Here is a 16,487-nt window from a genome sequence, read left to right as displayed (position 1 = left end):
ATCCACAGAAGGAGAGAGAGAGAGAGATTTTAAACTTTGCATTGTCTTAAATTGTAAAACATCTTCACTTGCTGTAGGAACAAAACGAGTAATGCCAAGATAGAAAGACTTTGTTAGTAGCCACTATCAATCATCACAGTGTGTGCTGGTAGCAGAAAGAATTAGAGTTAGGGTTAGGGCTATGTTACTCATAAACAACTGAAGACCTCTTCCTTTGTTTTCTCTTTAGTGCAGCGCAGTGTAGTCTGCTGATTATGGGGCAGTTGCTGTTGTTGGAGGATATTAGCCACGTCCGTGCAGCCTCCTCCCAATGTGGTGACAAGCTCCAGAGTAACCCTTCACACAGCTGGAAGCTCGGAGGCCCCAGTATTCAGAAGCGTGCGCCCGGCCCCTTGTCACAAACCACGCCAATGTACGGTTTTGTCTCTTTATTCCTCTCCCTCCCATTCCCTCCCTCTTCCCCTCTTTATCTGCCTTTTTTCTCCTCCTCGGCCTCTGTTTTTTCCCCTACTTCACTTTGACACGCCCTCATTCTAAAAGTCTTTAGCAGTTCATTTGAAGTCTGTTTTCCCAGCAAAGCAAACGCAGTTAATTTATGGATGTGAAAATAAAGCATAAATGTGGTTTGTGCAATGCAGTCTTTGTTAGCAAAAACATGTTGTGTGGTTATGTTCTGCAAATAACACAAAGATATTATATCTGATCGTATTATCTTATCTGATATCAACATAGACAGGTAACTTTACTGCTACCTCCAATCAATCAGTTGGTCCACAACTTTGGTCCAGTCTGAAATAGCTCAACAACTGCTGAACAGATTGCTATGACATTTTGTAAAGATATTCATATTCCTCAGAGGATGAAGCCTACTGACTTTGATGATCCCTTCTCATTTCTTCCATTGCCCCCAGCAAGTAAACTGTTGTTAAAAGTTTTTCAGTGAAATATGTCAACATCAACCAGATTAATTGTCAGAAAACTTTGTACAGGCATTCATGGTTCACAGGAATGTTACCATGTGATCTGTATTTGGATGCATATGATCCACAGGTCTTTGCATTTAAGTTTTATCGTTATTTCAATTCTGCTGGCTCACTGCGATCAGATCTCAATATGCCATAAGAAGAAACGCCATAGAAAGGTATAATAAATTTTTTGAGAGGTAGCATCTGTTTTGTTCATGTATGACAAAATAGAAGCCGTATAACTGGGCTTGGTAAGGTTGACGTGTATGTTAGTAAACAACAAGCATTGTGGGAACCCCAGTACCAGGTGGCTGTGAGTTTTTTTGAGAATGTTACAAGGGCTTGCTTAAGCTAGCAGAAAGAAACATCATTCCTGTCAACTTGTTGGGCGGATATTATGTCACACTGTGCAGACTGAATTCATATCTGGCCGAATTCAGACCATTCAAAGATGGCGAACATAGTAAACATACCAGCAAAATATAAGCATGTTCGCATTTTCGTTTTGAACATGTTAGCATGCTGTCATTAGCATTTAGCTCAAAACACAGCTATGCCTAAGTACAGTCTCGCAGAGCCGCTGTCATGGCAGTAGTTGTAATTCCAAAGACAGAATATCATCAGCTTCAAAGGTGTATTGTATATCGCAGGGCTGTTGTACTGCATTAGATAATGCGTTCCTGTTATTGAGTCCATGCTTTAACTGATGTTGACAAGTTTTGATTACAGTAACTGTTCACTGACAGAGCTGATGAAGCATTCAGGTGGCTGTGCAAAACTAAAGTATCTTAAATTAACTCTGTCTTACCAAAACAATGGCACGGGGTTGACTTTCTTTCACATGCAAAACTCTGAAAGCTACACATATCGCATAGAATTTATCAAATGTCTCATTAAAGTTCACATGTGGCAGAATTGTCATCACGCTCCTGACAGATAGATCATATTTGTCATTTTGAAATGGAAACATTAGTGAGGTTCAGAATCCCCTTTTTATCAGGGCTACTTGAGGTGGTGAAACTGTGTCCATAAGCAGAACAAAAGTCACTTCTTCCCTGTGAATCTGGGCTGCAAATCTGGGCCAGCCACCACTGAGACCCACCACGGCCCTTGGGCTCACTTAAGGAAGGCCTGAAAAAACCATGACTGATTTACATCTCCACTGCCTGGGCTTCCGCAGAGCAAGAACCACAAAAGGGTGGGTTTAGGGTGCAAGAACCACAGGGGATGGAGCAAAGAGGGGCCAAGGGAGAATAGGAGTATAGAAAAGAAAGAGGGAGAAGAGAAACAAAGTGGGGGGGTACAGGGGCAGGCTGGGGGGTTAGAGGTCACAAGGGCATTGCAGGGCGCTCCCAATCAGCGCTGTGTAAACAGACCTCCTCCTGGAGTGGACAGGTTGCAGGGGGGTGTCCTCCACGGGCCACTGGGGCTGTCAGCAGAGCAGATAACTGATGGCAGGAATGTGGCATTTGTTCTTAAAAAGAGGGAGAGCGGGAGGAAGAGAGGGAGGAAGGGAGGGAAGAGGGAGGAGTTCAACTAGTGGCAGAAAGTGGGCCGCCAATTAACATCTACTTGATGCATTCGTACAGCCGGGCCTCTTGCTCCTTAAGCCCTGCAGCTGTATTTCTGCTGGCAGGGGAGCTCCCTGTTTCTCTGGCCCTGTTCACTCACACAGAGATCCCCTTAACGACACAACAGCATCGGCCTTGGGTCCCGGCAGGACAGTACTTACATTGTCAGACAGCTCAGTCATTACTCTATAGACTGCTGGTTATTTGGTGAGCTCTTAGCAGGGCCTAAAAATGATGAATTTATATCAAGGTTTCCAGTTTTTACATCCTCAAGAAATTGTGAGCCAGAATGTTTTCCTTACAATAAAAAATTTGAACAGGCAATTGTTAGGATTTCGTCACCACTCCAGCACCACCTCTATCTTTAACTGCCAAATCTTTTTGTCTCATATTACAGTATCACCACACAGTCTGTCATTTTCCTAACCACCACCTCCCTGTCCGTCTGTGTCTTTTCCATTTACATAAAGATTGTGGTTAGGAAGATTGACACCAATTTAGGAGTTAAGCTGCACCAGTGGGATTAATGTGATCCACAAGTCAGGTCCCGTCTGCAGCCTCTGCGTGTGTCCTGTCTGCCTTGAGACGGGCGTCTGATCCCAAAACAGTTATTAGCCTGTCCTCCCATCAGAAGCAGATAGAAGCGAGATCTAAGCCCGCTGAACTCGCGTCTGCGTTCAAAAGAGTGGCAGAGCTCTGCCTCCGTGCCATCAGTCTGCAAATGGAGCCATGATGGTCTTTGACCCTCCCTCTACCACCACCCGTTGTGGTGGCCTTTGAGGCCAAGTGAGGTGTAAACAAATCCAATATACTCTGCATTGTATGGCACCCCAAGGGTCCCTATGAAGTTACTCTAAAGGTACAAATCACTTCGGGTCAGGGTTTGCTTGCTTTTTCTTGCTCTATTTCCCCGAGGCTTGCAGTTCCCCCACGCCGAGAACGCTACCCAGCCACCCACCGCTGCCATCATACAGGTTTATTTACATTTGGATGTCCTAGATTGATTGAATGGGCCCCTTTTTGGGATAGTACCTCCACAGGCCTGCTTAGTGTTCAAACCGGAGACCACCGTGCAGAGAGGGAAAGGTCCACACATTATGTTCCTTAAATCACAATGTCATCCGACTCTGACTCTTACATAGAGCAAGGATGTTGGTCCTTAAACTCTGCCATATATCAGTGAGATTTTTCAGAATTTTCTTATGTATATGGTAAATACACATTTTCAACCTGTAGACAATTCAAGAAACTGTTTAGAGGGGCCTTGTTACATAAAAAGAACTCAAACTGGGAAAGTATCATGACCACTTTTTTTCCGAACAAAGAAAATCTAATAAAGAAGATGTCACAAATTATTTTACTTACAAATTACCTTTTGAAATGTCAGAAATGTCACCATTTTGCCTCCAACTAGCTTGGTCAGACAAAAACCTGAAATAAAGTCCTATTTTAATGTAGTTTTTGTTACTTGTCAAAGACGTGCATCTGGGCACAGGGATGGTAAACAGGGGTGAGCAGGGCAGAGGACAACTATCCATTTCCTGGAGAACACCGTCTCCTGACCTGGCAGGCAGTTAACAGGTCACTCCGGGTTCAGCCTCGGGGCACAGCCTGCTGCCTGTCTGCATGTTTCCTGTAGTATTAGAGAAGTGCAAAGGAATGTGAAACTATTCTGTGCTGTACTGCGAAAAAACTACTGGCCGGACAGCAAGGATGTAGTTTACTGGTGTTATCAAGTGGTGTCTGACACCGGCTTTAGGAGGTTACTCAGCCTCTAACGTTTCATGTGAGGCCACTGACCAAACGTACAACACACTGAAGCTATTGACAGTAATCTGCCTCAGTATCATGGTGAGTCTATTATGTATAGAGGGAATGACAAAGGCAGTTTCAGTATCACTAGATGCCAACAAAAGGCCCTTTGTGTCCAGTTATGTCACTATGAACTGCTGTTCAAACCACATGAGTGTTTTGGTTGGAGGAGTCCTCACTTCCACTGAGGACCTGTTAGGGGATGCACAGTTCAGTGAAGCAGCAGGTCTATTTGTTTGTGTGTGTGTGTGTGTGTGAGAGAGAGAGAGAGAGAGAGAGAGAGAGAGAGAGAGAGAGAGAGAGAGAGAGAGTGATTGAGAGAAAGAATGACAGATACATGCATCTGCCTGCATCTGAACACTTGAATAAGAGATTGTGTTACGGGCCAATGAATCAATTCACATAGTACGATGTAGTGTAGTCGTGAGATGGCAGTTGCTCCAAATGCATATCACTTAAGTTTGCTTTTTTAGGTCATTGGATGTGACACGTCTGTGAGGCGTTACCAAACTAATGCGAACAGCAATGCAGTCTGACTTGTCAGCATGGGCTGACGCCAAACAGAGAATATTCTCATTGAACTACAGTAGTATGATTTACATCAGCAACGCTTTTTTGTCAAACACACCCCCTGCTCTTAGGGTTAGATGAACTCAGTACCCCTTCATGGACACCACCTGTCCATTTGAATTGTTCTTAAACTGTATGATTTTTGATTGTTTGACACTATCAAGTATATAAAAGTGGATAATCATGTTGTCACACAATTTAGCTGTCAGCTGTCGGTTGGGTCAAGTTTGCATTCATACTTGTGTCAGAAGCTGGTTTCAACCATGTCTGTTACTTTTAACAAATTCACCTGATTTAACTGTTTAACCGTTACTTTTAGTTACTATTGGAGCTGCTTATTATTTTTAGCAATATATTACATCCATGTATCCATTACCTTTAGCTAAACATTTAGACCTCTCTGCATGAGACATCTTACAGCCATATATACACACACATATATCTCTTTACACATACCTATGGTTGGGAAACACTGTTTTACATAATATACTAGTAGTAACTTCAGATTAAAATAGCAACCATGTACTATTTACTTGTGGTTGAATGGATGGTTTTATTCCCAAAATTTCACACCCTTCATGGATCTGTATCATTAGCTTTTAGGCCTAACTATTAAGTTTGAGAGGCAGAGGAGATTTCATTAAGTTAGTCTTGGGAGATGTAATTAAGCAACAATGTGTAGCCGCTCTTTCCAAAGCCAGCTGGGCGATCCTAGGATAGGTGGGTCTGTACAGCACGTCCTGAGGCTAACTAGCTAGCTGGTGCAATCACAGTACTGTCTCACAGCATTGGGTATTTTAAACATAATAGGGTTTGGCCTGGTTTTTCTTTGCCCCAGTTAAAGTTCCCTTTCTGCTCTCCCTAATTAGACAAAAACAGCTCCCTCCTGTAAGTCTTTATCAGCCTAACATCGCTGAGGTTTCACCGAGGCTCTCATCGGACAGACACAGAGCATGTAGCCTACATTTGGAACATTCACTGTACTGTATACTCCACATAGATGAGGAAGACAGTGCAACACCTGCATCTTTATTACTGATCAAAGTTCCACATTCATATTTGAACAAGGAGGGACCATATCCCGCTTTGACGAAAGGGACCAACAGATGCAGCTCTGTTCATTATCTATGGAGGAATGTCAGGATTTAGATCTGTGAAATGCCATTTGCTGAACGTTGTGACACGCTCCAGCACACTCCACACACCAATTAAACCAAATTGACAGGATTGTTCAAACCGGTCTGATTTGTCAACACCCTCACACCCCACACACGCGTGCACACTCACACACAAACACACACACACACATACCGCAAGGGATCATTTCACACGCAATACTGTCCCTGTTTGGATTATTCACCAAGTGTGTGTGTTTGCTTTTTGAGTGTAAGCCATTAATATTAACTATGGCAGTAGAAGGCTGTATTTGTATTTGTCAAAGCTTTTACATATATGTATGTATGTTCACTATCATTAAAACGCAGAAGATAAGGAAGAACATAATAATATTTCTGACTTTTAATTTTCCCTACTTTACAGCTTGCTGACTGTAGCTGTCATTTATTTTTTAAAAGCAGCATGGCAATGTTTTAAATCCTTAGCATCAATTAGCATGATGCAATTTCAATACATTTATAAACTTTACATGAATAAGTTACATTTCAGACATTTAGCATAGCACCCATATTTTGCTCATAGATGACTAAATCAAATGCTTCTATTGAGGACATGTATTTTTAACTAGCATGTCAATGCACATTGGTTTATCATATCATTTACAGACCCACTGGGGTGTGAATTAACTTAAATTAAACTTGCTTTCTTGGTTTTTGGTTAAGAGTATTTAAGTATGCTGTTGGATCTCCATGCTGACAGGGCCTAAAGAGATTATTTGTCCAGGAGCGCAACCTCAGGGTGAGATGTTTATTGAAAATTCAATGAAAAGGACCCATGACTATGGAGTCAAAACAGCCTCCAACACATTATGAATTAAGTAGATACTGATATGAATCAACTGTTACATTCAGAAGGGGTGTCATAAAACATAGATCCATATACAGCAAGACAATTAAGTTATTATTTTGCAAAAATATACTTTCAGACAAAAACAAAGGTGTATTACCCCATGACCTTTAATAATACTGATGATGATTTGTGTCAATCAAAATAACTCTCAAACAATATTTCAATATCAGTGAAGTTTTCTGGAGTTCCACCAGACAAATCCCTAAGCGTCCCCACATAAAGTAACATCAGCCAGATTTCAGCTGTGGTCAGCTGTGTTTTCCACCACACTTCAGTCTGCAGCAGCTAATAAGACTATTTCAGCCTACTGCCTGCAACTGATGGGTGAGATGCACTTCTCAATAATGCATTAGACAGGCAGGCTAGCACCCCTGGGCCCCCTCCCCCTCCACTCCCCCCTGCACATACTGTACAGCAGAATACAGTGATGATGCTGCCTCTGCAGCTTGACATAAAGGTGAGTAAGGCCCATTGATTTGTGGACAGAAAGCACCACTTCTCATCTTCTCCAGGCCCGGCTGCAAAATGGATAGGAGTGAAGAGGATGGTGGGGGTAATACACAACAAAAACTGTGAGGGAGATGGAGAGGGCAGAGAGGGGGCTGTAAGGGTGTGTGTGTGTGTGTGTGTGTGTGTGTGTGTGTGTGTGTGTGTGTTTGTGTGAGTGTGAGTGTGAGTGTGAGTGTGAGTGTGTGTGTGTGTGTGTGTGTGTGTGTGTGTGTGTGTGCGCGCGTGTGTGTGTGTGTGTGTGTGGGAGGGGGGTGTCAATGGAGACACACAGAGAGAAACAAACTGGAAAAATAAGAGAGGCACCGGTGCTTTGTTACTCTTTCAGCTGCGGTGACATCACTGTGCAGTTTCCCCGAGGACTGAGCAGAGAGAGGAGGGCAGAGGGAGGGGGAAAGAAAAATAGAAAAGTTGAGGCCATGAGAGAAGTGGCTGTTGCTCTAAGAAACTTCTTTTGTGGTCTTCTTAACCTCTCGGGCATTCTGCAACAGAGATCAGAGTTTTAACCCAAGGTGTCCGTACTGCTGTGCAATTTTAGCATGCAGATTTTTAATTCAGCCAAAAAGAAACAGTTTTAACAAATTCGACATATCCTCAGCTGAGAACCTACATTGGCTCTGAGAGCTCAGTACACCAGAACACAAGGAAACACATCTAAATAGACATATAGCAAACATGCTTCAAATTCAATCAACACAAGCAAATCTGACTGCCCGTCACAGCCACAAACAACGGCAACAACTCATGTGTCTGGGTATCTGAATCATTTTGTCTGTATTTTGTAACTTAGTTTAGTTTTTTTGTGCAACTTATTTTTGTTGTGTTTTCTCTATTTGTATGTGTTGTATGTATTTGCAGTGAATTATGTTAGCCTATATATGCATCATCAAATTTTTATGTTCATTTCATTGTGCTTTGTTTATTTGCTTGTGATTTCTGTGTATTGAGATCTAAGGGCTGCCGTAAAATGATTGGAGCTAATGTAATGTTTTCTTTATGTTGTTACATGTAAAATGAGGTAATTCACATCAGTCTTGTTGGAACATAAAATTTACATACTCTTCTATACTTTTGTCAAATTGTCTGATAAACAGGCATGCCAATAAAGTGAACCAGAGACGAGATAAAGAGCATTGTCTCTTCATTTGTCTCTGTCCACCGGTGGCTCCCTAAGTGGACTCGCCATTGATAACTGCACAATGCTTCCCTTTCCGGTGCAACAAAGGCTCCCTCAACCAGATGGCAAATTAGTGCCAATTGTTCAAAAACAATGTGGACGGCTGATGACAGACGCTCAGGGCACATGGCGGAGACAGCAGCAGTGCCGTTGTTTGGACAGAAGATTTTTCCATTCAGACTTCTCCTGCACTGCACTCCAACACCGAGTGAGCAAGGGGTGACTGGGAATCGTTTGTCAGTACTCCAGGGCCCTGGCCATTTAACACACATCATCCAAGTTCAATCTGCTCCAACAGACACATGGACTTTTGATTTCTCTTTCAGCGTTTTAGTGGAAAACAGATGAGGTGCTGCTGATACGCTCGCTCGGGCACAGTTTTGACAGCAAGCTTCTTCTTTTTTTGTATATAATCTGTCCTCGCCTCAGGTTATTAAAGTAGCACCGACTTTGGAGTGGTACATTATTGGGCTGACAGCTGAAAGCATTAGTTAGCTCTTCACTTCATTTTATCACAGCTTTTCACCGGTGAAGTTTGTTTTCATGTGAAGCTGTTCGCTGATTTCAACATTCGAGTGCTCAGACCTTTTTCCTCGCTGTCTTGCTTCATATCACCATGTGTAGTACGTGCACGACTTCACTGGAGTGAAACAAAATGTGTTGTTTCTGGCCATTTCTAGAGGTCTCCTCAACGTTAATGGCATCAGCAATGGAGCTAGTGACACATTGCTGTCACGCTGGACAATTTCCACATTTGTGTGAGCTGAGGAAAAGTTGGCAGAAGTGGCTTTATATGATGAATTGCACCACTTGCTCAATGGCGTCTGGATTTTAAAAAATAACATCAGCCAATTACTAATGTCCTGTACAGGTTTCCAAGGTCTTTTTTCCCCTAGTAAATTAAAATGTAAAAATGTATGTGTTTGGGTTGGTCAGTTATTACAATGGCACAAGGAGAGTAAGATGAGGTAGTGGTGTTCAGGATTATATTTAGGGGGGGAAAAACAGGAGCTCTGCTGGAAACCACAAAATGAAGAGGCCACAGCTTCTGTTCAAACAAGCATAACAACCGAGACTTATTTTAGCCTCGCTGGTGAGCAGTCCAGAGCACATACACTTCTGAGCGGACAGCTGCGGGATTTACCAGAACCACAATCTACTAGCATTAGATAATAAATCAAAAATAAAAGACAAAGCCAAGAATAACAGCCATAAAAAGGGAAAAAGATCACTCCATTAAAACATAGCTCGCTATGAGAGTATACAATTAGTTCTTTTATTTTATCTGGCATGCTGTTCATGTACCAGAACCAAAGAGAGGAACATTTTAAAAAGCAAAATAGGAAAAATAGGCAATCAGGGAAGACTGATAATAGAGGACTGTGAGGTTGGTCCTTATTTCTTTTACTTTTTCTATGAGAGAGTTGTTTGATCTTAGAGCCTAACATTTATACATTTTAGACAGCCTAAGTACTGTTTTCTTTTAGACATCATCCTATACAAGTTACATGTGGTGTTACAGTAGAAAGTACACTGGTATTATTTTTCTTGAAATTTGGTGCCAATCCATTTAGTACATTTCAAGCTTTTTCGCTGAATAAGTGAAAACTTTAAACTGCTGGTGGTGCTAGAGGTAAGAGTTATTATTGAGTTTATCCCCTCAGGATTTGCTTGAATGTTAAGTAAATTTCATGGCAATCCCTACAATTGATATTTCACGCTGAACCCAAATGTTAACGTGTAACATGGTCGACTTTAGCTCCTTAATATTTCCCTGAGAGATTATTTATAAAGCCACATTTTTGATGAATTCCTGAAATACCACTAGGGAACATTTAGTATGTCTTCTCCCAGGTGCACAGTAGGGGGGCGGATCTTGAAGAAAACATTGACTGTATCTTCTCATTGCCCAAACTGAGCCACTCTCAGCCTGAAAAATATCAATTCACCTTCCCTTTCATGTGAATCCGAGAAATGCCCCAATTAAACACAAACACCATAAATCAAAACACCTGTTAGTGACGGTGCAAGATTTTCAAAGACTGAACTTCTTTGAACATCTCTCTTCTTTCTATCTCTTCCTTTTAGAACATTGATTTACTACCCATGAGTTCATATAAAACTTGATGAATAGTGGGGTTGTGGGTACAGGGATATAGAGTGTGTCCTGTCTGCATCAACAGTGGAAAAAGCAAACCTCCAGGGAGACAGAGGGGGCGACATGTTCAGGCATGTCGACTTAAAAGCAGGTATCAGGAGCCCCTCAGCACGTCCTGGAACTCCAGTTCCTGCCATTTGTTCTCCTCTGGGATAAAACACCGACTGAAAGCACAGGATGTCGGATGTAGACAGCTCGCCTCGTTTTGGACATGTTCGTCTGCAATTACCGTCTGAGTTCTGTGAAGGTATCCCTGCTGTCTCTCTATTTCCTCTATACCCTCTGTTTCTTCAACATTACCTCTCTTGCAGCCTGTGTCCTCAGTGAGTTCACCTGATGAGAAAATCGAGCAGTCATTCGAGACTCCCACCCTGCTCTGGCTTCTTCTTTTCTTTTCTTTCTGTCATTTCGCCTCGAATCATCATTTGGAAATCTACCCCACAATTAAGTCATTTTCCAGGAATTCAGCTCCTCAGTCGTGAAACGTTAGATGGAGCCGGTCTGGTTGGGCCGTGCAAAGCCAGAGCTGGAGTTTATTTACTCTCCTCCTCTGGTGCTGCAGACAAAGGAGACACGTGAAGGCCTCCTTAATACAAAATGGGCATCATCCATATCACCAATGTAAATAAATAAAAAAATAAGAAGCGAGGCTAATTCCGCACTCGAATCAAGTGGCAGCGATCGGTTTACCAACAGCATCAGCCCTCCCCTGTCATCCCGCCTGACATCTATAATGATAACAGAGTTAATGCTAAAGCCTCCCTGCCTCATCTCTCCGTTTTCTATAAACACAGATTAATTTCAGCTCCGGCTTGGCAGAAAGACACATCATCAAAAACTGCCCTGCTATTCAAGGTTACTGAGTCAAGGCTAGCATCAGTAGTGTGCATGCACCTGCATGTGTGTGTGTGTGTGTGTGTGTGTGTGTGTGTGTTTGTCTGTGTGTGTGTGTGTCATTGCCTACCTCCACTACACTGCCTGCCAAAGCCACTTCCTTAAACATGTCAGACATAATCCTGTCATTGCTGGAGGGGAAATAGTCGAGGCCGGCAGGCAAGCAAGCCTGGAGAGAGAGTAGAGAAGTAGAGAGATGATAAGTAGTCCAGATTACATGTCCAGGTGTGTCTGTCTCCACCACACGCCTGTACCACAGGCATATTTAGAAATATGCAGAATTATCCTCTCAAAACCCAGTTTCTACATGCTTTTATGGAGTATAGCTATATATTTAAAAACACACCGCCACAGTAGCAGTGGATGTGGGTTTGAGGTGTTCCTGTGTTTTGGCAGACTTTCTCTCTAAGTGGAAAAACACAGATGTCAACAAGCCTTTTGTGGAATCTTGCACCTCATTCATTTTTCTCACTAATGTCGGTAACAATTTCAAAACCAGACTCTGTCAGAGTTAGTCGCCACAAGTGTGCAGAGTGAAAGGATTATTCTGGTTTGTCATAACACGAGTCTTATTTTGGTAGTTTGGGACGTCATTTCTTTCAGTTATGATAAAATTGCACAATCAAAGTAATAGCTGAGATCAGAGTCCAACGAGACAAGAAACATGAGCAGTACAATCAGACATGTTGGAAACAACGTAGATTATCTAAAATACTTCATTTGGAGGTCAAACTGAAAGCAAATGCACCTATCGATAATCCATCATTGCACAGGAAAACTGTGTGTGCATACAACTACCAAAAAACCTGTATACCTCATGACACTAGGTCCGGTCTCCATGGTGAACATATCTAGGATATCAGTCATTCTCTTTCAGCATCGGTGGGCAGGTGGCATTAGCATCTGTCAGCATCAGTTCACAGGTGGCATTAGCATCTTTGAGCATTGGTTTAAAGGTGTCATTAGCAGCCAAAGTTCCAGCGCTGTGGATGTTAACCAGCTTTTTTTTTTTTTTGAGGGCCAAAACGTCCCAGGTTTTTCATGTTGTCTAGATCCATTTATAATTAACACATTCAAGCAGCAGTAGGGAATTCTTGTAAAAATCACTTATTTGTCATATTGGCTAAAAATGTCACTATATCCAGACAGTAGTACATAAGACAATTGATCTGTGAAAAAAGCAGGCTTCTCTGTGTAAATGTCTGCAACTGTCAATCACTGCTCTCTGGCTGTTAGCATCATCTGGCCCCCATGTTTCTGAAAGCCCATGTCACAGCCATAGTCTCAGTTTTTCTAGCATGTTGTTTCTCCTCCACCCCTCCTGTAGAACCGAGCAGGGATGAAAAGGCTGAATATCACAATTTTTGATATGATCGTTAACAACATGCCCATTACCACAGACTATACAGCCAGCCCCTCCTTGTGTATGCTCTCACAGTCAAACTCAATATCTTCTGTGTGTGGCTTCAGAGGTTTTGCAGCCCCACGCAGGATGAGTTTTTCGCAGGGCAACCGGCTCCTTCTGCTGCCATCCAAACTTTGTGATAGTATTTGTCCATATGGAAAACAACATAAATGTATTTATGTTGTCTGTGAGTGCCTTCTCCTGTCACTGTGTGTGCTGGAAACATGTATCAGTCTTCCTAGCAACTGCACAAAGTCAAAGATTGCCCCCCACCCATCCCCCCACAGGCTGGCAGGAAAAGATAGAAGATACCATCCTTAAAATAAAGAAGTCAGCCTCTCCATCCCATCTGTCACCAACACCAACCTGCCGTCTCTTCCGCCTCAGATTGTCTTGGCACCTCCTCTGTTCATGTGAGCGAGGATTTCTCGGCTGACACGTATTAGCCAAATCTAAACTAAAGAGCACATGCAGTAATTCATACTCTTTTCAGGTTGTTTTTGTAGCACGAGGCAGCACAAGGGAAATTCTTGAGGTGCTGTTTTGGTGACATTGCAGAGAATAAACTTGAATGAGAAGTGATGGGCTACTTAGTTGAATGTCGGGCTTTTGTACACTTGTACAGTTTGCACATGCAGGATTTTACACATTCAGATTGTGAGGTGTGCCTCACCAGGAGGGAAAGACGTGAGGCAGATTATGTTTGAGGTAGAAGGGACAGGTGCATGGCAGTGTTTTGAAAACAACAGGAAGCTAGTTATTGAAGTTTGTCCTGCCGATTCAGACCACTCACCAACATGGTCAGCACTTGCAGCAGTGGCTGTGACACATGGATACGTGCAGGGAATTAAGGAATTTTAACCCAATTGCTTCAATATGCATCAAAATTCATACCTTTTCTTTTAGTCATAACTCATTACAATATAAACAGACAGATATGATACATCTTTAGATTCAATGTGACTTACACTTCCTGTGGTTTTTCCATTATCTATGATACCAATTTTGAATAAACGTCCATAAGACATTGCTTATAAATCCAGAACATACCTGAGATTCGTCACGTTTTTAAGTTTTCTTCGGTATCAAAGTTATCCAGTGAGAGTTGTCTGTCCAGCCATGGATATATTGCTAACTGCTAATAGCTAATTTGGCATACTTTTAATGGTGCCCATTTGCCAAAATGTAAATATATATAGGCTAAAAAGGAAAATGGGGTTCAAGTTGTGGCCCACAGCTAACTCACTGAGTTCATGGTGACATTATACTTCCTTTTTACAGCCCCCAAATTATGGGTACTGTAGTTTTAAAAACTAGAGCTACAGTTGTTCCCCAAAAGAATAATAATAGGAATTCCTATTCCAATATAAATTAATATGTAAACAAATATAATAGGGTGCCCACAGTGTCAAACTTCACTGGCCTAAATGAACAAGCAGGCGTCTTTACTGTAGGTCAGCATTTGCAATAATCATGTCAGGACTTCAGGACAAAATTCAGTATACTCGGTTTCTTCACAGTGAGTTTGCATTAAATAAATGCAACCAAATACATGGATACAGTACTTGCATTTATAATTTCTAGTGGTTTCTCTGGTGTCTTTGCAAATGAGACAATATGTTGTGACAGTTTGAAGTTGCAGCAGTTTCCTGCCAAACCTGCAAAATTTTCTGTACCCTTTTTCTCTCACTTAAGTGCATGTTTTAAGGTTTCTCTCTCGTGACAAAATGGAGGAAAGCATTCCAGCACTTCTACCGTGCAGCTTTAGTCCAACATTAACAAAGCCTTCCGAAACATATATCACCTTGCCATGGAATTCAATCTTTCCCAGAGGTTCAAAAAACAAACTGTATTCCCTCAACCAGGTAGCATCTGTCAATAAAGTATAAATGAAGAGCTTGATTATACAGCTGGCTGGCCGGGAGCCATCTCTCTGAAGACAGGAGAGGAGAAAGAGTGAAAGAAAAGAAAAAAGGAGAAGAAAAGTAAGAATTTGGTTGTTTTACTTCGCCTGGGCCCTTCCTTGCCCATGCTATGCAGCAGCTGTAAACGCACCAGTCAAAACAAATCTGGGATGCCAAGGGCTATTCTGCTTTCTGCACACACCCCGGCTCCACCTATACACACAAACACAAACCTGTGCGGTATTTCTTTACTGACTTCTTCACTCCTGCCTATGCACTTCAAGAGATATCTCTCCGCAATAGCCTTTCTTAGTGTTGTGTAACGTGTGAGGCTCGTGGCAGAGTTAATCCTTGCTAGCTCAGTGAGTGTTCATCCACTTGAGCACTGCAGATTGAACTTTCTCATGTGGATTCAAACACAAATAATCCGTTCGTGAACAGTCATGTTTGGTTTAAGAGCCGATGGATACAGCAGAAGGCTCTGGAATTCGAACAGAAGGTGGGTCCTCAGATATATGTGCTCTGCCTTAAAAAATTACCTGTTTTCTCTGAAAGCCGCTCTGAAAGCCGCTTCGGTTCAATAGCACAATTTAGGCCAGACTGATGATGAAGATTGAGAGCAAAACAGCAACTAGATGATGCACAAAGCAGAGCCCAGTTGTAAAAAAGTCTGCAAATACATAAATACACACAAACAGCTTTAGAGGAGACAAGACAGGTATGGTTTTATGCTGAAATGGCTCTTTTTGTCTCTCATGAGTGCTACTTGAAGACAGGCCAAGCAGGCTGTGTTTGAGTGCAAGATCCACAGCTCCTGACCCAGTGGAGCCAGCTGCGCAAGCTGCATGAAGCGCTCCAATATCCCACCTAGCAAAATAAACCAGACGATTAAAAAACAACATACAGGCCCAGTTCCACTCAGGACCTACACCTAAACTTTTCCAGTGCTGTACCCCCCACCACCCCTACCAACCCCCTTCTTCCCTCCCTCTCTCCCCTCCTATCCACCTCCTTTCTTCTTTTTCACATGCTTTTACAGTGAGGTACGCTGAAAGCTCTCTTTGTTGCCACGGTCTGTGGCGTTTGAATGGTACCAAACAAGCGCCCAAGTGCACCGAGCCCCCAAGACGGCCACTGAATAGAATTCTTCCCCTGACTTCTCCCTGGCCGAGCGACAATGAGTGGGACCACTCCTTTCTAGTCAAGCCCGCACTAATGGCTAAGACAATATTTGCAGGAATGAGGGGGATTTAATTTGCATTCAGGCTGTCTCCATTTCTTTTCACAGGACTTGGGCCTGCTCAGTTCAACTGTGCCGCAGCATCTGAAAGTACGCATTCTGCCGAATTCACTTTGATTTTGTTTTACCCCCCTCCAACACCACCAAACCCCCATCCCTGTCTTTTTTTGGCCTTTCAAAGACCATTTGCTGCCCTGTGCTTGGTTTCTTTAATTCAAAACGGAAAAAGAAGAATGGGATAGAGAGCTAGGAGAGGAAC

At 42.5% G+C, this 16,487-nt stretch overlaps 1 protein-coding gene and 1 long non-coding RNA gene across 4 annotated transcripts in view; one reads left to right on the top strand and one right to left on the bottom strand.

Annotated features, from left to right (window-relative positions):
* LOC123979218 (WD repeat-containing protein 37-like) overlaps positions 1–16,487 on the top strand; it is a 1,096,407-nt gene that overhangs the window by 692,788 nt on the left and 387,132 nt on the right. The window lies entirely within an intron of this gene.
* On the bottom strand, positions 9,882–11,838 carry LOC123979327. The gene is made up of 2 exons (XR_006827210.1): positions 11,750–11,838; positions 9,882–11,341 (listed from the first exon to the last, which is right to left on the bottom strand). It is a non-coding gene; the product is annotated as an uncharacterized LOC123979327 (long non-coding RNA).

This window comes from Micropterus dolomieu, linkage group LG01, assembly GCF_021292245.1.
Source record: "Micropterus dolomieu isolate WLL.071019.BEF.003 ecotype Adirondacks linkage group LG01, ASM2129224v1, whole genome shotgun sequence".
Classification (NCBI taxonomy): Eukaryota; Metazoa; Chordata; class Actinopteri; order Centrarchiformes; family Centrarchidae; genus Micropterus; species Micropterus dolomieu.
The sequence above is the reverse complement of the archived record's forward strand: the minus strand, read 5'-3'. Positions and strand labels throughout refer to the sequence as shown.